We start from the raw sequence: 19464 nt of genomic DNA on the forward strand, positions 1-19464 counted from the left end.
CCCGTTGAACTATTTGTATTTTAAAATGTGGATGGAAAGTTTCCCTTTACATGCTTAGGGTGCGATGAATTAAAAATATATAAACAAAGAATTTTCCTCCACTCTTTACACCGACAACAAAGGAAAGGGGGCGAATGGACAAAATTTTAGCACGAATCGGACGCTGAATGTCTTGCGATTGATGTTCATCGGTGATCGGCGAGCAGTTCACAAACAATGCTCGTAACTAGTCACTGGGCCGGTTATAGCATCAATTACAAGCAGTTATCGCGTTTTATTGATACATGAAAGACGCCGGCTCGAATTGTTTACAAGGAACGTGTGGCGGGGAGCCCGGGCCCGCTGCCCGGGAAGCCTCTAAACTAGCAGCAACTCGAAGTGGACTAGTTAGCCAGTCGGTACCCCGGGAATTATCTAATTTATCTATAACGGTAGAACTAAACTAAGAGATTCGAAGTTTGATAAAAGATTAGAAGGGCGTGTTCGTGGTCGCTGGAGAAACCAAATTCCCCCTTCCTATGCGCGAAGCGCCGCGTGACCTAATCTCAGTTAGTAACTGCCTATCGATTGTGCAACGGGCAGATCGCTGTGCACGGAACTAGTTAGCCGAGCGCACATTGTGGTCGCTGAGTAATGAGAAACGTCAAATTGGTTTTGTGTTCATGCGCCCGCGCCGCCCGCACCGAACGTCAAGACTGCCTACCCTACCCTACTAAACATTCAAATGCATCTATTAAGGATAAGAGATCTGTATCAAGCTTAAATATTAAAGGATATTATTTATGATAATCGCCTCTATTTATAATACGAGTATAACATTTCTTCGTATTTTAAGGACACATGCTGGTTGGTCGATTGCTACAACCGTCCGTGTACGTGACTTGACAAAATAATCGTTGTTGAAGAATTTAATCTTTGGGCTTTATTCCATTCCATTCCTAAATCACGGTAATTTGAGTTTCATTTAGACGAAATGCCACAGATGCTGGAACAAAGTATATAATTCCGAGTTTCCCAACGAATGGAAACGGCTTGTGGACTATAATTTTTGATGTTGCAATAATAACTTTGTACCTACCCAACTACTATGAAAACGATTTGTCATAAAATTTATTGAATATGCTATACCGGGTGGGCCCTGTGACAGGAGCAAAAAATTAAAACAGAGGTTCTGCTACTCAAATGAAACTACTTTAGTTCTGCAACTTTCAAAAATTAAGTATTTTATCATAACTTCGTTGGAGTAGAATCTGTTCGCAATTCTTATTAGATTGTTCATTATGTTTATTCCAAACAAATTACTTAAGGTAGGCGTCCACTTATCCGCATCGTACGTTTCGGACGTATCGGATTTGTTGCTTTGTATAGAAATGTGCGATGCTTACGATGCGGACAGGTGGACGCACTTATATGAGTTTCTATACAAAGAATACTACGATCCGTTGCGTGCGATGCGTCCGATGCGTACGATACCGACAAGTGGACGTTTACCTTTAAATGGTATTTTCACTGTACGGCATCCAATAGCCTAAATGACATCGCCTGTCACGTAACAAAATGACGGATTTCGCAATACATTGCTTGTCCAATTAAACTTTAAACTATAATAAAAATCATAATGCAAGTTATTTTCAAAAGTTGTAGTATTATTAGCTCAAGATGAAGAGTGGAAGCTTTGGTTAAATTTTTTACAGGGCCTACCTTGTAGATACCCGCGTAGGAATCAAAAAAATTAGCAGAATCCGTATTAATATTTTTGATCTACACTTGAGTTAAGTACCTATCCGTTTTAAATATTTGTTTATCAGGGACTCTCTTCATAGATTAAGAACCGAGTACTGCCTTTTCGCAACGTAACGTTTGGCAACTGTTTCATTTCGCAAACTCTAAAACTGTAAATATTTCAGGATTTATTTCAGGGCCATCGTGTAGAACCCTTTAGGTTAGGTTAGGTTAGTTTTATAAAAATCCTGAAAGGTTTACAGTTTCAGAAATATTAAACAGTTGAGAAATGAAAAGTTGCGAAATGAAACAGGTTGCCAAACGTTATTCGCCGAAACATTAGTAAACCATTAAGAACACTTGTTTGGGGTAATCTATATATGTAAAACTATGCAAGTATTAATTATTATATTAATAGCATCTCCAACCAAGCTATGAAAGGTCTTCGCAAAATGACGCAATCGATACTTGCTTATATTATCGCCAGGAGATGAATAAGCTTAACTTTACAAACATTGAAGGTATTTTTTTTAACCAGCTTCATTATAAAATTAACGAGTATTTCGCTAGCCGGCAACCAGTCAATACGAAGGTGTATAATCATGGTCGTTTCATAATTTCTTGTTTATTTTAAATTTCCTTGCGCTGCCGATGCAATCTCACCACGAGCGCCCCGCCTCGCGGCGAGCGGCATTCTTGTTACTAGGGCTGCCACTGCGCACGTCTTAGTCTCGATATCGATTTCAAAATACATGCCCTCTGGATGACTGGATATCGTATTCTTCATCGCGTTATTTTCTTAACTCATACTCGAGAAATACTCAAGTGAAACTTTAGAATGGTCCTATACTACGAAGTGCAAAACTCGAACTTCGTATGTTGCCATACCGCTGACGCTTATGTCATTTAATACAAGTTTTAGTTGAGCGGCACGACATAAAAATGTGGAGGTTAAAATATTTTAAAAAAATAGCCGAATACCGCTCTGAAGGTCGGCCTATTGTCTATACAGACGAAAGTTATGTATTGACAACACATGTCCGAGAAAACACCTGGGCCCAAAAAGACAAACAGTCCATTTGCAAAAAAGCTCAGCGCATTTACTATTTCGTAATATGTGACTTTATTATTTTGTTCATGAACGATGAGCCTGCTGACGCTTCCTGTAGTAACGCACACAAAAGCGCGTGTCTATACGCGTTAAACCTACAAGTATGGCTCACCCGCACGCGAGTGAAAGGGACGGTGCGATACGAACTTCGATTTTCGAGTTTCTCTAGGTCTAGGAATAACATCTGCCTGGTGAGAGATCTGTCTATTGTGGCCAATCCCCATAATAGTGAAATGATGTCACTTAGTACGCAGATCGCGCTTTACAATTGTGAAAATTAGGGAATCTGACATCTGTCTGTGTTTCTAAGACTTTTGAACAAAAGTGTCGCTGGAAAAACAATAAAAGAAATAAATAGGCTGCGTTTATCATGGAAACAAGTTGTAAAGCTAGTTTATGGTCAGTGACTATCGCGCAATAACGTGATATGTGTGTGTACGTACACTACCTTTAAAGCCATGAATTAAACCTTAATTAACGTTTAACTGAGGTGTGGAGCGGCATGTTGGAATTAATGAGGTTTGTTTGTATTTAGATTAGGATTAACTTTACCATCATAGCATAGCAGTATACTGATCTAGTCCGTCTCTTGTATAAAGTTTCGTATTTACAAGCTTATATTTCTACATACCATCGATAACTTTTGTTCATCCTTGCTTTTCAAAAGTACATCACTACTCAACCGAAGATTCGATCCCACTGCGCTCGCGACGTAATTGGGATGCTAATCAGATGCTGAGCTGTTGCGGTCCCGTTCAGACTTGGAGGTTGGCAATGCGGCGTCCCTCTCGAGCCAGGACCGAGCGTGGAGGCGGCGGCTCTTCAATCATCTGGCAATAAGCGCAGGAGACGCACCCCGCGGGCGCTCTCGCACCGTCGTAATCACCGTGGTTTGCGCTGCCAGAATAATTTTTCTTCTTAACAATCTACCCACCCAACCGAGCGATACCTACTGATGAGACGGATCCGAGACTTGTTTCGATAATAACAATTTGCAGCTCGCATCGCAGTCTTTTTGCAACAATGTTTCCTGTATTATAAAATTAATTATCGAACCGTCCGCGCTAAGGATATTGCCTTTTTAAGGCTTAACGACCGGCTAATATAAAGTGACCATTAAGTTGGCGATTTTTTTAGGTTAGTTTATTTGCGTACCTGTTTTCGCTTGCTTAGAGAGAGAATACGGATGGGCAAGGGCGGTGTTGAGCTAAAGACTAAAGATCACAAAGGAGCCGAGGCTGGAGTCCTATCGCGCGGGGATCGGCGCGGGCGCAGCGCTGGCAACGATCGTATCGGACCATCCTCATTATTGGAACATGCTTTGTTGGACATAAATAGAGGAATCGGGATCGTGAAATAAATGTACAAAAACGTTTAACAAAACATCGGCTTAACGCTAGCATGATTACTTAGGTAACTTGTTGCATAGCTTCAGTAGATTATTTACTGAAATATACTGCACAGACGAAGTTTATGCCTGCAAAAGTTATTTTTTGATAAATGACATTTATAAAATCTTTATATAAAAATCAAATCAAAACAATACTACTTGACGTATGTACCTACGTACTGAAGCGTAGGTGATCGAACAGACACCGAAAATGACAGACAAAACACACAAAAACAGAAAACAAAATTGCAGATACTCAGTATCGCTAGTACATTCTCGCTAATAAGTTCTCATGCCAAATAGTTTTGATTTGATCTGAGCTTTTGAGACAAGAAGGGCGGATCCAGGGGATCATTACCCCTGGGTTGGACAACAGTAGATAATTTTCGTAACTTAATAAAATAAATATCTTTCTGTGGCAAAAGATGAGAATTTAATTTTTATATGCGAAAAAATAAATATAATTTGATCACGTGACCCCCTCCCCTGTCTATAAAGCTGGATCCACCTTTATCAAGCTCTATTAGATGTCGATCCTAAGATGCCAGTCGCACACTACGTTCAAGCTTGTACGACCCTTTACCCCAAGGATTAAAATATATTCCAAGTTTCAGTACAAACCAGCCAGTAATTGGATGGCATCCACGTTTCTCGTGCTGATGCGCGCGATACGCCGCACGAAGCTTCAGAGCGTCCGCCGTATCAGATCCATTGTGCCACGGTATCTTTGCCAGTATTGTTTACCGCTTGTAGGACGGCACAACTGCCGCGAGTGTCGTTTGATGGTTATTTGACGTTCACTGTATAATATCTGATTGGCGAGGTGGCGGCAGCGGCACCCCTTGTTTTTTGAAATCCGTTGACAATCGGCATTTTAGTTCAACATTTATACTAAACTGCCTTTACGGAGCGTCCTGGCTGCTCGTCCTCTTCCAGTATAGGGTAGAAGTACCGTTTTTGGCCGACCCAATCATAAAAAACCGGCCAAATGCGAGTCGGTTGCGGCAATTTGTATATGTAGAAACACCTTTTTTAATGACTGTATCTTTTGATTGCACTGGAGTAGCAGACCTGAGTATTTGATATTAATTTCGACTTGTTACCTTCACGTGTTCCTGAGAAAAGGGGTCTTGTCTATACTACTACCAAGACTGTCTGTCAAGACGGACAACAAAGAGCTCCTACAAGAGTTCCGCTTATTACTTTTAAAAATTATAGAAATTTAAGTCACGCGTGACACAAGTTTATGCGATGACATAAAGGCATCTCACATCAACGCAAGCGCAGAATAAAAACAAACCCTTCTCTGTTGCTGACCTCTGCGAGTTCAATTCGCCGTCCGGTGGGTGGGCTTGTTTCCCAAACTGCCTCGTTTGTTGGTTTTCAATGATGGATAGCCGTGTAATTAGGGGCGATTATCTCTAAGATGAAACTGCGCTTGACAGGAATTTCAAAATTGATGTTAATTTCTAGGTAGTTGGCTATGGTAATAAGCTGGTTTATTATCGATCAAGTTTGACTTGCGATCGGGTACAGTTTTAATAACCGATCATTATTTTACTTATTTGATATGAGACTCGCGTAGTGGCCCTGTTTACTATACAGATAGTCAGTTGTTACGCATTGAAATCTATAAAACAATCATGCAATTAAAATACAATAGTAAAGTCGGAGTAAGTTTAAATGTATTTTAAAGATGGGATGGATACCGTAGCGGCGATACCCGTTCATTTAGCGCTTGCGCTTGCGCCGGCCCTTGTCTTAACGTTTAAAAGCTATCACGGTTCATTTTCACACTACGAGAACGGCATCCGGACCGATCCAATACGATGTAACTGTCTACCGGTCTACCACATCGAATTTCTTGTCTTATTTGTAACATTTAAATTTTATATTCGTCTCAAACTTTTTGTCCAGCTGCACTATATCCGTTTAACAGCAGCCAGAAATATCGCGGAGACAGTTATACATACGTATATACATTAAAGTATGTAGACCTAGTTCCCGTTTTTTCGTGCCGCCATAAATTTTCTTCCGATCGTGCAAGGTCAGTTTTGTTCTCAGAAAATGCGAATACTTTTGTGTGTAAGTTTGTTCGTTTTTTTCGTGAAATGTTACGACGTTCACCCAAATATATGGGGAGCCTTTGTTTGGGGGAGCAGGTAGGCTTTTTTGCTGGGACTGCACAGTGCCGGCAAAAAAAATGCACCAACATGGGTATAATTTATGGTGGCCAGCAGTTTCAAGATTTGGAACAGTAGTTTGGACGCACGTAACTCATGATGTTACTGGGATAATGATTCGTTTTAAGTAGCGGCATTTTCTCGAACGTTGCCTTCTGTTAGTCAAAAGAGGTCAGAAGTCATTTGTTTTCTACTTGTACTTGAATATCAAATGCATAGAGTAAAAAAAAACTTGTTCTTGATGTAGTAAACCCCTCTCAAGTCTATCTGAATCTGAAGTGAAGATTTCTTGTCAATGTTAGGTTTCTTGTTAAAATTTAGTTTGTGATTTTGAGTAATTCAAATGTAGAAGTTCACAGAATGTACATATTTCCCACTAAATGCTCCTGTGACTAGGTATTAAAAAATTGATATGCTCGGGTCATAGTACAAAATATATCTAAGTACTGACATAAAGTAAAGACATATTACCTAACATTAATATTAAAAATGAAATACAAGTAGGTACATACATACACCACTATCACTATTAACAAATATCCTTCGATGTATTAAACACTGAAACTACATATAAAAAAAACTATGTATTAATCTCAGCACTAGCGAATACTTTGTACATAATAAGTTATACATAAAAATAAATAAAAATAGAGAAATTGTTAATAATATCAATGAAAATTGCAGATTCAGTACCTAAGATCCTGGACCAAGACAAACTAGAGTCGCTTCCGTTTAATAACGCTCTGAGACTCTGAATTAAATAATGCAACAGTGACTATGCGCCCGTGCAAAGATGGTCCTAAATAAACAACGATACCCATTACTGCCGGCTGGACGGTGTATTTATTGATTTATTGATCGTAGGGAGAAATCCCGACGGCCTTAACTTAAACACGCATCCCGAAGTTGCGCCGAACACAAAATGTTTGGACAGTCGGGCTTGGATTACGAAAATATATTTTTGTTTCCATGTTTTATCTTGTAAAGAGAAGTTTATCATTCACTATTATCTGTGTTAAGAATAAGTGGATTTTGTGTATAAAAAATACCGACCTAACCTAACCTACTCTCTTTTAGTCAAATTTTTCTTCGGGGATGGAGCTAATCCGCGTATTTGACAAATTTACAATTCATTGAAATACAATAAATCTTTATTAAACACCAACCAATAATAAGCAGTGAAAAATACACAATTATGTATGTACATAGAGATTTTCCAAGTTAACAAATTAGTTAGTTTTCAATTTTTACTCCAAATTCGTTCGATTAAAATAAAAATTAAATTATCAAACTGAAACTATCCCCTGTAACTTATAGACTGAGAGGTGGCAGGAATTTTTAAAACGATCATGGAAACGGCTAGACTCATTTTTATGTGTTGTAGAGTGGTCTGCTGATGTGAATAATTTTGGTCTGCCTGCTCTCAGTGGGTGCAACTTTGAGATATAGCTCATCAAAGAGGCTTTATTGTTGCGAAAAAAAAACGATAACAGAAATGGTTAGTTTTAGTACATATTCAAAGTATGGCGTCTCCTCATGTGAAACGAATTGGTCTGCCTGCTCTCAGTGGTTGCATTTCGGAGCTATGACGCGCGCAAGTCGCTTTATTGTTGTGAAAAAAAAAACGATAAGGGAAATGGTCAGTTTTGGAACCAATTCCAAGTATGACATCACCGCCGCTGAAACAAGTTGGTCTGCCGGCTCTAAGTGGTTGTATTTCAGAGCTATGATGCTCGCAAGATGCATAATTGTAAAGAAAATTCAAGGTAATGGTAATCAATAAAATAAATCTCAGAGACCGTTAGTACTAGAAAGCTGTAATTTGGTATAAATTTACCTATCTATCACGCCAACAAAGTGGTAAAATAAAAAAGAATAAAAAAAATTTTTTTAGGTTACCTCCCATAGACATAAAATGAGGGTGATTTTTTTTTCTCAACTAACCCTGCATTGTGGGGTATCGTTGGATAGGTCTTTTAAAACCAATGGGGGGTTGCTAAGACGATTTTTCGATTCAGTGATCTGTTTGTGAAATATTCAACTTTAAAGTGAAAACTTTCATCAAAATCGAGCGTCTCCCCCTCTAAAATCTAAACCGTTGGGTGAAAAAATTCGGAAAAATTAAGGATGATAGTAAGTATATCAAATTTACAAGAAATATTATAACGACTAAGATTGTTTGAGAATTTGTAGTAGTTCAAGAGTTACTAGCAGCCTAAGGTATAAAACATACCTAAACTTGGAAGATTCCGTACACAATACGAAATCCTTAGAAAAATATTAAGTACTTGATTTTTTCGTAATGGCTACGGAACCCTTTTTTGGGCGTGTCCGATACGCGTTTGGCCGGTTTTTGTTAATTCAACTTACTTGTATAAGAAGTCTTCTCTAAGAAGTTTGGCTAAGTGCCACTTGCAAGCGCATGAAACACAGTCGGAGTTGAAGCGTCGTGAAATCAGGAATCGTTTACGAATCCCCATCTTTGTTACCAAAGCTGATTTCACTATAATTATAACTGATTGCCGCAGATAGTCGGGCTCTCAGATTATCGCGCTTGGTTATAAGTCACAGCGCCGTCTCAGTTCAAAGTCGTGGAGGTTTAGCCTTCACCTTAGCTCTCCACTCCTGTCGGTTAGCGGCCTCGTTCTCCCACTGAGACGGCACTATGGTGCAACTTTTCATGGTTCTCTTTAGCACGTCCTTATACCTCAAAACTTGCCCGCCATGCTTACGCTTGCCATCCTCAAGTTCTGACCAGAAGACGCGCTTCGTCACCCGCTGCTCTGACATTCGCGTAACGTGTCGGCTCCACCGAAGTTGCCACCTTGTGCCGTACTGAAAACAAGCCCGGTGTGGGTAACAGCCAAGGGGCAATGCGGAAAGACAGAATAAAACTGAAAGTAGCTGTTGCTACACTGAAAATGCTTAAATATTGTCTGGAGGCGTGCTCTGAATAATTAGGGCTCTATCTAAAGGATGTAAAGGAAAAATGTTAGTATGTAAACACAATCTTTATTGCTCTTTTGACTCTATACAGCGTAAAGTAATATAAATATGTGAAACCACTTGTAGTAGATTACCAGACAATTTACAAAGATAGTTTTAGCTCAGCCGCAAGCGGGTGTGATGCAGAAGGCGGTTCTTATATGCTAGTTTCACAATTTATTAAGCCTAATGGTGTTAGTCCCTAAGGAAATCTAAACTTGCCATCAATTTCAATTTTCAACTACTGAATTTAAATCATACTTCCCTAATTCATATTTATAAATGTTTTACAGACCTGGCCAGAAGCTACCTCTCTGTGACACCAGTCCGGCAGCCGAAGGATGACCACTGGAGTGAGACAAGCGCGATGCTCTGGGGCGTCGTCTCTATGTGCTGACCCTTAGCTGGCCGCGCGGGTCCCACAGGATGCAGAACAGTCTTCTGGTCTCAGCAACGGAAGAAAAGACGTGGCAAAAGCTAGTTGCAGAAGGCACAGCCAAGGCAATGATGCTACAGAAAATTGGCTAGTTCTCAGAATACAGAATTGAATATCTAGCCCGGAAATTAGAGTTTATCTAAACCTTAAGCTCCCAAATGGAGGTGCAAAAAGACAAGGTCTAAACCCAAATCATTGGCATCATCATGCCACAAATTACTTTACTGTAGTAAGTAAACGAAAGATGAAAAATAATTATCAGAATAATCCTAATAAACCTAATAAACTTAATAATCATAATGATGACCCTAACCGGCTGGAAGGAAGAAGAAATTGCTTCGATTAGACACTTGCAAAAAGGCAAAAGCATGTGGCAAAGAGGTAAAGTGATCTGTATGATTCTTACCGGAGTAAATCAACTGTAGCCCAGGATTAACTCGACGCTGGTCTTCCCACCCTCAGCCGCATGCAAGGATTCATGTGCTGAAATTAACCACAAGGATGAGAAATAATGCCACGTGGACTACACCGAATCTAACCAATATTTCAGTAACCAAATTTACTTACAGTTCACTTGCTGCACAAAAATAGAATTTAAATGGGCTGCGTTTGCGCCAAAGAAGCCACAATAATTCACAATAGAGGCTGCCACCCTCGTCTCTTCTTCGATGGAAAATGATATCTTGGTCACGCATTATGGAGGCCTAAGTCAAAAGCAATGGAGACTCCAGTACAGCCCTCCTCAAAGCCTGAGTGAACATAGCTTGGACTAAGAAAAGCCCCTAAGAATTTCCCCCGAATCCCACCAATTGTGGGAACAACATTTACTATGCCAAATTATCACTAGATGTTATTAGCTTTCGATTCTGTATCAGATTCGACTGATTGTAAATTAAATAAATGTTATTCACCAATGTCTGAAATTAATTATATTTCCCCTGAAACATGATAGAAATTCCTGAACTGACATCCCTACAAAATGATTTACTTAAATGCTCCAATCAGAGATGACCCCGTCAACACAATCCTCTTTCCTGTTACCAGCTGAAAAAAATATATTAAAATAATTGCCAGATTAATCGGATTTCGGGCAGTTCGAGTCATGGAAGAAAACACAACGTTACAAAGTGGTCGCCGCATGAGGTAGGACTCAATGCCACCTACCTACATTTGCTCTGCGCAGCACTTCGGTATTCCGTACATGATCAGACCATTTGATCCTTCAAACTTTTCGGAGGCATCTTAGGTGGAAACGGTCTAGCTTGCGGATGTGCCTGTGATACGCGGTCCACGCTTCAGCAGAGTGCAATAAGTTAGGAAGGACGATGGACATGTACACAGAGATCTTTGTGACTAGTTTAAGGTCATGCGAACAGAAAACCTTGAAATCCAACTTACCGAATGCTGCAGCTGCAGCTCCGATTCGGCTGTTAATCTTGGCGTCAAGCTCACACCCACACGCGCTAGCACACAACCTTGCTTCACCCCACAGGTAACGGGTAAGAAGTTTGATTGTTCACTCTCGAGAGCGACGCAGCACTGCATGTCGTCATGCAGGAGTCGGAGAAGTCTCACAAAGTTTTCTGTGCATCCTATCTTACTGTGATCACCCATAGAGCTTCTCGAGGGACACTATCAAAGGTTTTCTCGAGATCGACGAAGCAGATGCACATGCGGCGGCTTTGCTCTCTGTTCTTTTTCCTGTAATTGCCGCAGTGAGAAAATAGCGCCCAGATTAACAGCCAAATCGGAGCTGCAGCTGCAGCATTATATAAATTGGATTTCAAGCTCTTCTGTACGCATGACCTTAAACTAGTCGTAAAAATCTCTGTGTACATGTCCATGGTCGTTCCTAACTTATTGTACTCTGCTGAAGCGTGGATGGTGTATCGCAGGCACATTCGATGCTAGACCGTTTCTACCTAAGATGCCTCAGAAAACTTTGAAGGATCAAATGGTCTGATTCGTGTGCGGAATACGAAAGTGCTGCTGCGCAGGGCCAATGTAGGTGGCATTGAGTCCTACCTCATGCGGTGACAATTTCGGTGGTGCGGACACGTTACGCGAATTAGGTCGAATGCCAAACTGAGTCTCAGGCAATATTTTTTAAGAAAGTTCCTTAAGGCGGTTCATTAGGACTCGGGCAAATATTTTCCCCGGGACTTACATCAGAGAAGTACTCCTTTGTTCTTATATAAGACTTTCAAGGCTGACGGGACTCTCTCTTCTCTCCACATCAGCTGAAAGAGCTCCCATACGGCCGTATGCAATTCCTCAACGCCGTATTTGAGCAGTTCATCCGGTATAAAATCAATGCCGACCGCGCGCTTATTTTTTTGTTGCTTAATACTTAGCAGAACAACCTTGCTTTGTCTCAGCGGCTAGTCCAGCTTTATGTCAATAGGAAGTTGGGAAATTGAGCGAACGTGTTCCAGGTCAACCGACCTATCTACGTTCAGCAGAGAGTTGAAATGTTCTGCCTATCGCATCAGCACTTCTTCCTTACCTTTAAAAAGGCCTTCGCCACTAACAGGCTTAAGTGGGACTTTTGCAAGTGAAGTCGTGCCGATTAGCTTTTTAATTTCACCATAGAACTTCCCTAGCTGATTAGTATTTGCAAGCCACTGCAAATAGCGAGCTTTGTCTTGCCATCACTTGTCTTTTGTTTCCCGAGCTAGTCTGCGTAGCTCCAGGTCACTACTTTTGATCTTCGCCATACTGTATGAATTGGTACCCCTGTGCTGCTGTAGAGGACGTCGGTTATCAATCGCCTTTCTAAGGACTCCATCATTCTCATCAATCCAATCCTCGTGTTTTGGTTTTGGACTTTCAGACCTCAATCAGCATCAAGATCGCCATGATCTTATTAGAAAGAGGCAACGCAGCAATCAAGAGTCATAGTATATTTTCCTTGATCCCGAGATCCGTAAGCCTATCAACGGTTAGAGACGTCGGCTTAGTTCTACCAGATATACAAGGCAAGGAGGATGGAGGCGGAGACGAAGTTTCGTCACAACAAGCCTATGATCGGTCCAGAAGTGTGCACCACGCATGACACGGGTGATTAGGACTTGGGAAACATCCCTTTGGCGTACGATGGCATAATCTATCAGATGCGTGTTTGGACCTTGGATGCATCCACGTGTTTTAATGCTTAGCGGGAAGTCTGAACATTGCGTTTGTAACTGCAAGATGAAATTGTGCACAGAAATTTAGTAGCAGCTATCAGTTATCGTTCATTCTGCCTACTCCGTGTCTACCTAGAACATTAGGCCATGCAATAAAGTCCTGTCTGACTCTGGCATTGAAATCACCTAACAAAAGGATCTGCTCCCTAGGTCGTACACTCTCTATACAGTGACTCCACGGAGCTTATCCAACATACAACATGATAACATAAAGGTAGTAGTTGTTATCCAGGTGAAGGCGCAAAGTGATCACGCGGTCCGAGATGTGCACCGGATTTCTTGTAACTTCTTAATGAGTTGATCCTTGAACCGCAAATCCTACGCCTGACCTTCGCGGCTCGGTCGAGGCGAGTCCTTTCCAGAAGAATGTATACCCGCCACCTTACTCCACCAGCTCACCCTCATCAGCAAGGTGTGTTTCGCTGAGAGCAGCTCTATCGATATTATAGCGAGAGAGTTCCCGAGCTACAATGGCGGTCTTATGCTCTGGGCAGGCGTTGTCATTACGATCAACAAGAGTTCGCACGTTCCATGCACCAAATCTCATTTCCGATTGATTTATAGTATTATTATTATTTATTTTATTTCGATCACGTGTTTTAAGATGCGAAGGCAGCCGCGGTTACACTACACCTTCCGTGTGTTTGGCGTGAGCTTTTTTCAGGACACCTTTTCTAGCCCCTTCCAAGGCTAAGCAAAGAGAGCAGTACCACCCTTAATAGGGCTGCTCTGATGCTCCGGGTGCTGCCGAACCCTCTCAGTCCCCCCAGTGCAGAATGAAGCGACCACGGTGTCATACAACACCCCCAGAGCCGCCCACGTGTTGGCCTCAGACAAAGCCCGGTTGCATCAAACCAAAACGTTTCTACTTCAGCCATTCGCCGTGGGACTTTGTTGCTTCTAATATTTGTATAAATGAATACGGACTCCTTAATATAAAATGATAATTCACCGTTTCACTTGATTTGATACCCAGTAGAGGATTACAAAGAAAAATCAAGTAATCGTGAAATCAGGAATCGATTACGAAATCCCCATCTTTGTTACCAAAGCTGATTACATTATTTTATATAAGTAAGGTGAATTATTAAAAACCGGCCAAGAGCGTATCGGATACGCCCAAGAAAGGGTTCCGTAGCCATTTCGTATTGTGTACGGAATCTTTCAAGTTTAGGTATGTTTTATACCTTAGGCTGCTAGTAACTCTTGAACTACTACAAATTCTCAAACAATCTTAGTCGTTATAATATTTCTTGTAAATTTGATATACTTACTACCATCCTTAATTTTTCCGAATTTTTTCACCCAACGGTTTAGATTTTAGAGGGGGGAGACGCTCGATTTTGATGAAAGTTTTCACTTTAAAGTTGAATATTTCACAAACAGATCACTGAATCGAAAAATCGTCTCAGCAACCCCCCATTGGTTTTAAAAGACCTATCCAACGATACCCCACAATGCAGGGTTAGTTGAGAAAAAAAAAATCACCCTCATTTTATGTCTATGGGAGGTACCCTAAAAATTTTTTTTATTATTTTTTATTTTACCACTTTGTTGGCGTGATAGATAGGTAAATTTATACCAAATTACAGCTTTCTAGTACTAACGGTCTCTGAGATTTATTTTATTGATTACCATTACCTTGAATTTTCTTTACAATTAAGCATCTTGCGAGCATCATAGCTCTGAAATACAACCACTTAGAGCAGGCAGACCAACTAGTTTCAGCGGCGGTGATGTCATACTTGGAATTGGTTCCAAAACTGACCATTTCCCTTATCGTTTTTTTTTCACAACAATAAAGCGACTTGCGCGCGTCATAGCTCCGAAATGCAACCACTGAGAGCAGGCAGACCAATTCGTTTCACATGAGGAGACGCCATACTTTGAATATGTACTAAAACTAACCATTTCTGTTATCGTTTTTTTTTCGCAACAATAAAGCCTCTTTGATGAGCTATATCTCAAAGTTGCACCCACTGAGAGCAGGCAGACCAAAATTATTCACATCAGCAGACCACTCTACAACACATAAAAATGAGTCTAACCGTTTCCATGATCGTTTTAAAAATTCCTGCCACCTCTTAGACTATTACACGTACATACGTTGGGCGGGTAATTACACGTTTTTCGTGTTATAGATAAGCGGATTTGCATTATTCCTGATATTTTATAACTGTTTTCTATTTTCATTAAAAGTTTATATTTGAAGAACGCAACAAACCGTAAGTTTGTTCCATTATTTGAAACAATTAAAAAAAAAATTATAAGCTTGCGGCTCTACTTTTTCTTACGTCCAACCGGCGACTCCCCGCTAAGCAGATGCACATGTCGACATTATATTATTTCATTTACCTGCATCCTCCCACAATCTAATTCCTTTTCTTTCGCTTTCACTCCTCACTTGTTTTCAATTAGTGGAAACGAGACATGTATGTACGTATGTGTATATGTATGCTCTACAAACTATTTTATGGCTCTGACGTTTTTTGTGTGATTCGTATTTAGTCGTAGAGAAACGTATTTATTACGCTAACGTATTATAAGGTAAAAACAACATTTTTAAACGAATAAGCAGTAAGTGTTTGGCCTACTTCTTATCTACGTATTATTATGTAGGTGTACATGGAATTTGACTCTGCAGTCTCTGCAAGAATTTGCTTATCAAGGAGTTAACACAGTACAGTTATGTACAGTCACCAGCATCAACATCTGACACAGCAAAGCGTGCATAAATATCTGATGCGTGCGACTCTATTTGTAGGGCACTCCTAGTCAGATATTTTTGCATGCTCCGTTGTGGCACATATTTATGTAGGTTGGTAATCGTACCTACATAGTCATATACTTCTGTCTGAGTAGGTAATGCTGGTAGGTAAATAGCAAATCAACTAGGCCTTCAAAAAAGTTTGTCAGAGATGAATTATATAGTAAACAACAAAGGGTACATAGAATGTCAGAGTATGTAGAATTAGGAAATTTAAATGCTACGTTTGTTTTGCATGTATGTACAGTCGAGGATATAATATAAATATCTGCACAGTCCTAGCGTCAACGTATATGTATGCATCGACCTTATGGTAGTGGCGTAAAAGCGATTAGAAGAAGAACACTGTGTTTTTATAATAGCCGTTTATAGCGTACATTTTGTCATACTTATAAATATGGACGGAACCCTGGGTGCGCGAGTCCGATTCGTACTTGGCCGGTTTTTTTAAATTCTTAACCTATTTGTCATTAATCGTAAGCATTAAATTAGAGAACAAACAAAAGTGTTGACACGAAAACTGTATCGCTCGTTAATTGTATACCATACAACATCTTATCACACCCACTACTCCGATGCGATAACGCTTCAAGCCTGCACTGTTCTTTAATTCCAAGAAAAAATACACAATAAACATTCTCTCAAAGAGAGCACGAAGACACTATCTGTCCGTTTTTGAAACCCCGTCACCCGTCCATCAAACGCGCTAGTAACAAAGGATACGAAAACCAGTTTATTTACATCGTATAAGAAATGATTCGATTGTATGTAAAACACGCGCCATAAGAGGTCCATAAAGTTTTCTATAACGAGATCGTTTACGTGGCCGCGCCCGAGGATCATTCCGTGAAGGACCTTATTAAAAGTGATAGATCCGTAAACTCCGTATTTTTCGATTATCTTCTTACTTTACTTCTGGATAAAGCTAACCACCATTTAGACCAGCTTTGTATAAAAACATCTTCTCTGTTGATTGAGGTACCTTCACTACCTGAGCTACATACTGCACTGCCTTCGATCCACAAAGTCTATTTTCAAACTAACGTTTAGAGAACAGGGGGGTCTCGACTTTAACAAAATTTGCACTACTGTATCGAATCGAAAAATGTTCTTGAAAATTCCGATAATGATTTTAAAACACCTATCCAACTATAGCTCACATTATAAGGTTAGACGTGAAAAAAAAAACACCCCCCACTTGATGTGTATGGGAGATACCGTAAAAAAACTTTTTCCTATAAATATTTGACGAGTTTTTACCATTTAGTCGGCATAATTGCTACATACATATATCCATGCAAGATTACCACTTTATAGCACTAATAGTCTTAGAGACTAAATAAGCCGCGGACGGACGGATGGACAGACAGACATGGCGAAACTATAAGCGTTCCATTTTGCTATTTTGGCTACGGAACCTTAATACGAGCTCGCAGTGCCGACACATCGCGTCATTCACGACCGCATCGGCATTAATGTCCTACGTAAATGTTCAAAGAAGTGTCCCACTCATTTGTTTATTTTATTACGCCAATTAATTCCGCCGCCCAATTTAGCGAATTGGTATTTTATCTTGTTGATAAGCCGCCACAACGGACCGGCGCTGTATCCACAAACATACAAATTCTTCGACCATTTTGAATAATTAAGATCGCGGAGTCGTCGCATGATTGACCTTTTCGAAATTAAGGTTTTAAATCTAACACCTTTTAGTATTTACGGTATTTTTTTTTTGATATTGATAGTCGTGCGTTTCTCTTTTTTGTCAAAGAGACTTTACGAGTATATCTTTACTTAACCGTCAGGCACCAAAAGCGACTATGAAATTGAAACTTATCGTCAAATGTGGATCTTAATAATTTTTAAGACGTTATTCTCTTCTGATTCTCTTTTGAGCCCGTGAAAAGTGTTGTTCCCATTTACCGCTTTCGATGTAACTCTTCATACGACGATTCAATTATTCATATTTTATTTTAATGATCACCAAAGCTCCAGTGGGGCTCAAAGACAGTCTACGGCTTGCATTCGTCACGAACAATTGTCTGTAAAACGTAAATCGTGTGCGTCGAACGCGTAAAATTGTATGCCCGCAGCGAATAGCGATGAGCGAACCCGCCGCACCACTACCGCCTTTACCGTTTTATGACCATTATTAATTACACCTATCACAAATAACTAGGTATATGTTAAAGATCAATAACCAGAAATATTCTGAAAAAATGGTGAAACCTGGCGAGTTTTATGATGCGAAAATAATAGTTAAAGTTAGAGTTTGTAATGTATAAATTTTTTAGAATTCAGAAAAGGTACATAAAATATTTAGAATTCGAGCCCACGTTCTCTGGCTACGTGTACCTATGGAAGCGAACTACATTTTTGGGGAGTTGGCCGGCCGGAAGCGGAAGCCCCAGTTGTCCAGTTGGTAGGAAGAAACTTGACCTGAGGGCCTACTCCGAAGTTTGGAAATCGAAGTTCGTATTGTACTGTTCCTCTCACTCTCGTATTAAATAGTATAGTATAAGTGTCAGAGGGACCAAACGACACAAACTTCGATTTTCGAATTTCGTAGTAGCCCTACTGTACCACTGTGTTTTGCTTAATTTCCGTTATTTCCGACCGATACAAACAGAAACTCCCTGGTACAAACTACGCGATAGATAGTAAATGCATATGCTCTAAATTCGAGGATTAACTCGTCATTGTCCATTATTATTATTATTTTACCTGTGTGGTGTCGGGTTAGAATTACACCTCTCCATTTCTTCCGTAGATGTCGTAAGAGGCGACTGAGGATATAGATTAAGGTATACTGTAGGCGACAGGCTAGCAACCTGTCACTATTGTACCGTTTTTGTCAAATTTAAAACCTAAAGTTGCTTAAAGTGGCTCCGAAGCAGTAACGTTTCGTGTACTCTGCCTTTGGGAATACAGGCGTGATGTTTGTGTGTGAGTGTGTGTGTGTATTATTTTACCTATGGAAGATAGGCGTGTCATGCATTAACTTACTTATATTATACAGTATGTTTAGGTACAGTCACCAGCATTAATATCTGCCACAGCGGAGCGTGCAAAAATATCTGACAACGTCCCTCCGGCCCTAGTAATAGAGTCGTATCAGATATTTATGCACACTTTTTGTGTCAGATATTGGTGCTGGTGACTGTACCTGAGTATATCTTCTGCCGTCGAGCTTTTAGCCGTGCAGTCAATGAAAACCAGGATTTGTCATCGACAATGTGGAAAAAGATACAAGTAACAAGTTCATATTGGGCATAGTGAAGAGATTTCAGATTACTATTAAATTAACCCGAACCCGTCTATTCAAAAAACCCAGTCGATATCCATCCTCGTCGTTCTATGCCTATTTCAAACACCTACTGGTACAAAGCTCAAACTCTCGTAACCTACCGCTTGAGATCCCCTTCTTCAGAAAACATTTGGACATAAAACTAAGACCTACTTCCACTATACTTACTAGTTCACCTAGGTGAACTAGGCAGGTGGATCACGGGCAACAGAAGACTAGTAACTAGGATGAGTGCATGACCTAAAGTTTTCACCGCTGACATAACTCCTTACATATTAGGCGCTGCCATTATTAGCGGCCAGGGTGATATTATGATATATCATAATTGCTATCGCGAGTTATAACGCTTCAACTATTAACGAGGCGGCGACTTTG

The 19464-nt window shown here is 40.2% G+C and overlaps 1 protein-coding gene and 1 long non-coding RNA gene across 2 annotated transcripts in view; one reads left to right on the forward strand and one right to left on the reverse strand.

Moving 5' to 3' along the window:
- Positions 1 to 19464, forward strand: part of LOC141441176 (frizzled-4-like) — a 59274-nt gene that overhangs the window by 4815 nt on the left and 34995 nt on the right. The gene's annotated exons all lie outside the window — the stretch shown is intronic.
- LOC141441178 (uncharacterized) lies at positions 9403 to 10947 on the reverse strand. Its single transcript, XR_012452780.1, has 2 exons — positions 10395 to 10947; positions 9403 to 10310 (listed from the first exon to the last, which is right to left on the reverse strand). It is a non-coding gene; the product is annotated as an uncharacterized lncRNA (long non-coding RNA).

This window comes from Choristoneura fumiferana, chromosome 23 (genome assembly GCF_025370935.1).
Source record: "Choristoneura fumiferana chromosome 23, NRCan_CFum_1, whole genome shotgun sequence".
NCBI lineage: Eukaryota > Metazoa > Arthropoda > Insecta > Lepidoptera > Tortricidae > Choristoneura > Choristoneura fumiferana.